We start from the raw sequence: 6,000 nt of genomic DNA, 5'->3' as shown, positions 1-6,000 counted from the left end.
TTCCAGCCGGAACAGAACAAATTGAGCAATAGAGGCGAGTCCCACAAAACATCCTGTCTTAACTGCCAAAGGGCAGAGTAAAGAGATGGATTTTCATTTGCTTTTCTCCCCACCCCAAAGTCTTGTGATCGATTATGCAAAGCGGGGCTTACATGCCCCCCCCCCAATATTTTATTCAAGTTGGCACCCCTGATGGGTGTTGCGTTTTGGCGAGTGTATTCTACAACATATAACTGATACAATAATTGTACATTATGGGTAGATTTATACTGGATGGCCCACACACTATTCTGCTTTGTTAGTTGTTCTGCAATGCTTCCCCAATATTATGGAATTATTGGCGTCAGGTGTGGGGCACTCTTGCACTATAGCGGAACAAAAGTCGGACAACATTAATCCAGGAGCATTTGTGGCATAAAAAGTTACAAGATTTCAGCAGGAAGCTACAGGGCATGAACCAAATGGAAATGATGCGGTATGCCCCACACCTTGGAACTTTGGCAGTTGCAAACAGTATGGAAAGTGGATTTGCACATAACCCCCCCTGATAAAATCATGAGCGCAACTAACCATGAATGCGCAATAAAAGGGACAGCTGGTCTTCTAATCACAACCCCCTCTTGAGTCTCGTTCTACCTACCTAAGGACCAAACTAGGCAAGATCCCACATATAGAATGCCCCTGAAAATGGCAGCTGGGCATCTCATTTCCCTCCCCACATCCTTCATAAGCAAGGTCAACCATCACAGGGTTGGTTCACCCATGAGGCAAGGTAAGACAATCTCTACAAGCAGCAGAATTGGCAGAGGCAGCATACGCAACTTCCAGAGAATGCTTATCCTGCTGCTGCCACCCTTGCCACACATTCCTTGGAGGCCAGAACTGCATTCTCCTTGGCAGCACCCCAACTTCCTATGCTGCCTCTGCAGCTGCCTCTCAGTGAGTAGGGGATGCTGCTGGTCTCCTCCTACCCTGGGGAGGAAATGGCAGGGGTTGTCCTCTGGGGTCTTCTAGGCTCTACTTGCATAGGACGCGGGTGGCGCTGTGGTCTAAACCACAGAGCCTCTTCAGAAGGTCGACGGTTCGAATCCTCGTGATGGGGCAAGCTCCCATTGCTCTGTCCCAGCTCCTGCCAACCTAGCAGTTTGAAAGCATGCCAGTGCAAGTAGATAAATAGGTACCGCTGTGGTGGGAAGGTAAGCGGCATTTCCGTGCACTCTGGCTTCAGTCACAGTGTTCCGTTGAGCCAGAAGTGGTTTAGTCATGCTGGCTACATGACCCAGAAAGCTGTCTGTGGACAAACACCAGTTCCCTTGGCCTGAAAGCGAGATGAGCGCCGCAACCCCATAGTCACCTTTGACTGGACTTCATCGTCCAGGGGTCATTTACCTTTACCTTTTACCTAGGCTCTGCACCCAGCATGATTCAGAGTGGGTCCCTTTCCCTCCCACAATGGCCTTTGATTCCCATCCCAGCCTTTGGGGAAAGTTGATTTGATTGCCCCCTTGTTCCTGATGTAGCTCTTCACTCAATCCTTCTTCCCTGGTGGCGGGGGGCAACATCTTGTGGTTCACTTCAGGTGCCAAAATGTCTTGAGTCGGCCCTGTTCCCTTGTGCTGTGACATGATGGGTTCCCCCATCCCTGCTCTGAATAACTGGTGACTGCTGGGAGGGGAGGGGGAAACGTTGGTACGTTGTGAGATCACATCATGGGGTAAGCTGTGCTATATGTCACGGAAAGGCTGGAAGAACTAGATGTTCCCTCTGCTAATTGCTGGTTTTGACAGCAGCCATCTGTTATAGCATTTTTGCTTCTTCCGATCTTTAATTAAAATGCTTCGCTATCTATAATAATAAACAGCACTACAAATGAAGGAGAAGAATGGTAAATAAAACTACTGTAACGCAGCCTTCACCAGTGTGGTGCTTCCATCAACTCCCATTAAAAATTCCCATCAATTTCATCCAATGCTCAGGGATGATGGGAGTTGCAGCCCAACAACATACGGGAGGACCAGTTTCCCAGCCCTGCTCCAGTCCACCATTCTGTTCCAAAATCAACAAGCCACACACATTTGGAAGCTCTTAAGCAGGATATGAAGATTATGAATGTCTCGTATTGCTTACTTCCAGCACCTGATAATTACGTACATAAAGATTCCATTTAGCTGTCATGATGAACGGCCGTTGACAGAATGATTGTCCATTGATTTGCTTAATCAGGTTTGAGATCCATTTAAGCTTTGGCCATCAGTACCCCTTGAGGTAGTGAATTCTAAAGGGGATGGGGGACAATTCCTTTTCCTCTCCTGACATCACTTTTCTCTCCTGGCAGATCACTTTTGCCGGGTGGCTGTGACCAAAGGTACCAATATTGTGAGAGAGGAAGGAAAAAAAAAATCTCTCCAACTACTCTCTCTCAGCATTACTGATAATTCATGAACTCTTATTATCTCTCCCCTAAATGTGGGAACACTAGCTGCAGCTGCTTTTAAACTTCAGGTGCACTGCTGGGATATTGGATTATGGATCTTCTCCTACATCTCAGCTTGTTTGCTCCTGACTCAGAGCATGCAGTTAAGACTGCCTTGCCAATTTTATTGTTGAAAACAGGCAGCTTTCACCTCAGTTCTGCTGAGAAACACCCTACCCTTTCAAAACGAATACTCCATTTAAACCTTGGTTTCACTTTAATCCAGTCTTCCAAAAGAATAACTTAAGCTTGTTTTCCATATGGAAACCAGAGGGATCCAACACAGCTTCCATGGCTTATGTATAGCTGTATACTTGGATATCAGTACTTTACCTGGTGTGTCCCACTAGAATTTTTTTAGCAACCTTAACTACAAAATACAGTATATACTTTCCTACCTCTAAGATGTGGGTGGTGCTGTGGTCTAAACCACGGAGCCTAGGGCTTGCCGATCAGAAGGTCAGCGGTTCGAATCCCCGCGACGGGGTGAGCTCCTGTTGCTCGGTCCCCGCTCCTGCCAACCTAGCAGTTCGAAAGCACGTCAAAGTGCAAGTAGATAAATAGGTACCGCTCCGGCGGGAAGGTAAACGGCATTTCCGTGTGCTGCTCTGGTTCGCTAGAAGCGGCTTAGTCATGCTGGCCACATGACCCGGAAGCTGTACGCCGGCTCCCTCGGCCAATAAAGCGAGATGAATGCCGCAACCCCAGTCATTCACAACCCATATGGAAACATTTATGTATCTCACATGCTTACGTTTTCCAGTGTAATACCAGCAAAATTTTATTCCCTTGTATATAATTATAAAATACCCATGTTTGGAGCAGTGTCCTTTATCCCTTTCCCACTCCAGAAACCCACCCCACCCCCCCCATCCCTCCTGGCAGCAAAAAGCACCTGAGTTGGTGACACACTACAGGAGGCAATCATTTTCCATGTGTCCATTTGATGTGCAACTGCCAATGCACAGGTCATTTTGGAAGGGCTCAGAACGGGGGTGTAACCGGGCAGGGTGGGTTATGTCTGCTCCGCCGACATTCGCGGGGGCAGAATGGAATCCCTGTGCAAATGGCTGCCACCTGTAGTTAATAATAAGTTTTGAACTTTTTGAATTATGCTGGAGCAAAGCAGGAGTGATGAACACTTTTCACCTCCAGGGTCATATTCCATTTCAGGCCGCCACCTGGGGGTGAACAGGGTAAAGGAAAAAGGAGGTGGAACATGGGATGCAACTCTTAACATGGTGCAGGTGCCTACATCTCAGCCATGTAATAAAAGCCCGGTGCTTCTACATTTTGCCATCTGTTCACTCAACTTGGAGAGGTCTCCACAATCTGCTTTTGTTTCGACGACCCTGGACAATTTAGTACCGAGCTGTATAACTGGCTTTGCTGCAACTCGTGCAGGAAGGGTAAAATTATATAGCATGCTCCTGCCCAGAGATTTGTAATCTAATAAAAGGAGCTGAAAAATCAATAAGGCCCCAGGCAGGCAACTAGTTATTAACACAGTGTTCAAAGAGATTTATGAGATTATAAGAGTGTGAGTGTTTTGCTGTGTATATAATTAGCTGCAGGACTGGGACCGGATGTTCAGTTTCAAAGTGCACTTGTTCTTTACTCTGTGCTTGCTTACAGGAATTTCGCCATTTCCCTGGAATTTCTGTAAAGAGTAATTACTAAAAAGTATGTATTATGTGGCATCCTGACCTTCCAGAGGACGTTCAGGCAGATTTTCTGCAGCACAACAGAGCCCTGATTTTAGCTTGCTTTTATTCTTATGCAGCACAATCCTGTGCATGTTTACTCAGCATTCCTACTATGCTATTTATTCCTTATTCCTGCATTGCAGGAGGCTGGACTAGATGACCCTTGGGGTCCCTTCCAGTTCTACAGTTCTATGATTCTCTATGTTCAAAGGGCTAAAATGTGCAGAGGATTGCAGCCGGAGCAGTCTCACGCCTTGCTTCTTTTGGAGGATATTTTCAGCTGATCAGCTGACCGGTTACAGCTGCAGAATTACATTCAAAACACCTGTACTGCATGTTTGTCCACTGGCTCTAGAGGTAAATTTATCAGGGAAACGTGCACCATATTTCAAATTGTTTTAGCACTTTGGCACTGTAGTACTTTAGTTGCTGAAGAATGAAGCTATTTTTTTGTTTACTCAGAAGTAATCACTGTTTATGTCAATGTGGATTTACTTCCAGGTACATATAACTAGCATTGTACTCAGATCCTAGCTATGCACCCATTGAAGACTTTGCTACTTATCTGGGTATTTTAAGTGATTTCAGATTGTTCTACAATGCTCTTTAGTCATTCAGGTTTTAACTTGTTTTTGTTTCATATTTTGTAATGTTCATTTAGCAGTTTCAAATTGTATTTATATCCATAGTGCACTTACGTGTTTATTTACATTTTTTTTGTATACCATCCTGGAATCTTTTTATGAAGGGTTGTTAACGAATATTTTAAATAAATAAAATGAAAACATTTTTAAGTCCGAAAATTAAAGCCAAGAAGTTGAACTGAATTTTGAATTTTCTGTAATATTTAACTTTACATAAAATATATAAAAGTGTATATGGACACGAGGCCTCTTAACACCTATTATCTACAAATAGGTTTTGCACTTTTGTATAATTTACTTACGCACTTTTCTCATCCAGTTGTGATTCTAAAACTTGGATGTAGCACACAGAATATTATTATAATTATAGCATATGTATTTCTAAACTTGAAATTTCAGCCTTTCTAGAAGCAATACTTTCCTAGGGAGCCAAGGGTATTAGTGAGGTGCACTAACATCTCCTTTAATTAAATATCCTGCTTGCTGCAGTGGCTCTTTCAGAATCATGAAACAAAGAGAGCTTTTCAAACTTTACAGGCTGATGGGAGGCGGAGTCCAACAACATATGGAAAGTACCAGGTTCCCCATCTGGGTCCTAGCTGTTTTTTTTAAAAAGACACCAGCACCAAGATATGTTGCATTATTTTCCACAAAAATTGAAGAAAATATGTATTCCTTACTAGAATTATAAATCTAAAAGATTTCATGATACATCATTTTTAAACATCTCTTTTAAAATCTTTTGTCTAATATGGAGAACTGACAGGGTTTTCATACGGCAGTAGGAAGAGAGGGGAACATTGCGCACAGAAGGATTAAAGGAGAGAATGAGTCCCCTTGTCTCCCTCCATCATAGTCCTTTCCACTCCCCAACCTGAACACGTTTGTTTCTTGAAGCATCATTGCCTCAGCGCCACAATCAGTCAGCTAGGAGCAGGAGCAGAACTTGCCCACCTTTTCTCACCTTTAAGCTAGGGACAGGAGCTAGGCGATTAGCTGGTCTGTAAGCGGATTAATAAGGCATTAAACCTCCCCATCTTCTAAATGGTGGAGAAGTGATGGACTGTCATGTATGTTAACAAGACAAGACCAGCGTCCTACCTGTGCAAAGCCTCCTGAGAGCTTTACAAGTCATTCAGGTACTAGTTGCAATCAACAGCAACACTCAATATCCATA

Source organism: Lacerta agilis, chromosome 10 (assembly GCF_009819535.1).
Source record: "Lacerta agilis isolate rLacAgi1 chromosome 10, rLacAgi1.pri, whole genome shotgun sequence".
NCBI classification, from domain to species: Eukaryota; Metazoa; Chordata; class Lepidosauria; order Squamata; family Lacertidae; genus Lacerta; species Lacerta agilis.
Note: the sequence above shows the minus strand (reverse complement) of the source record.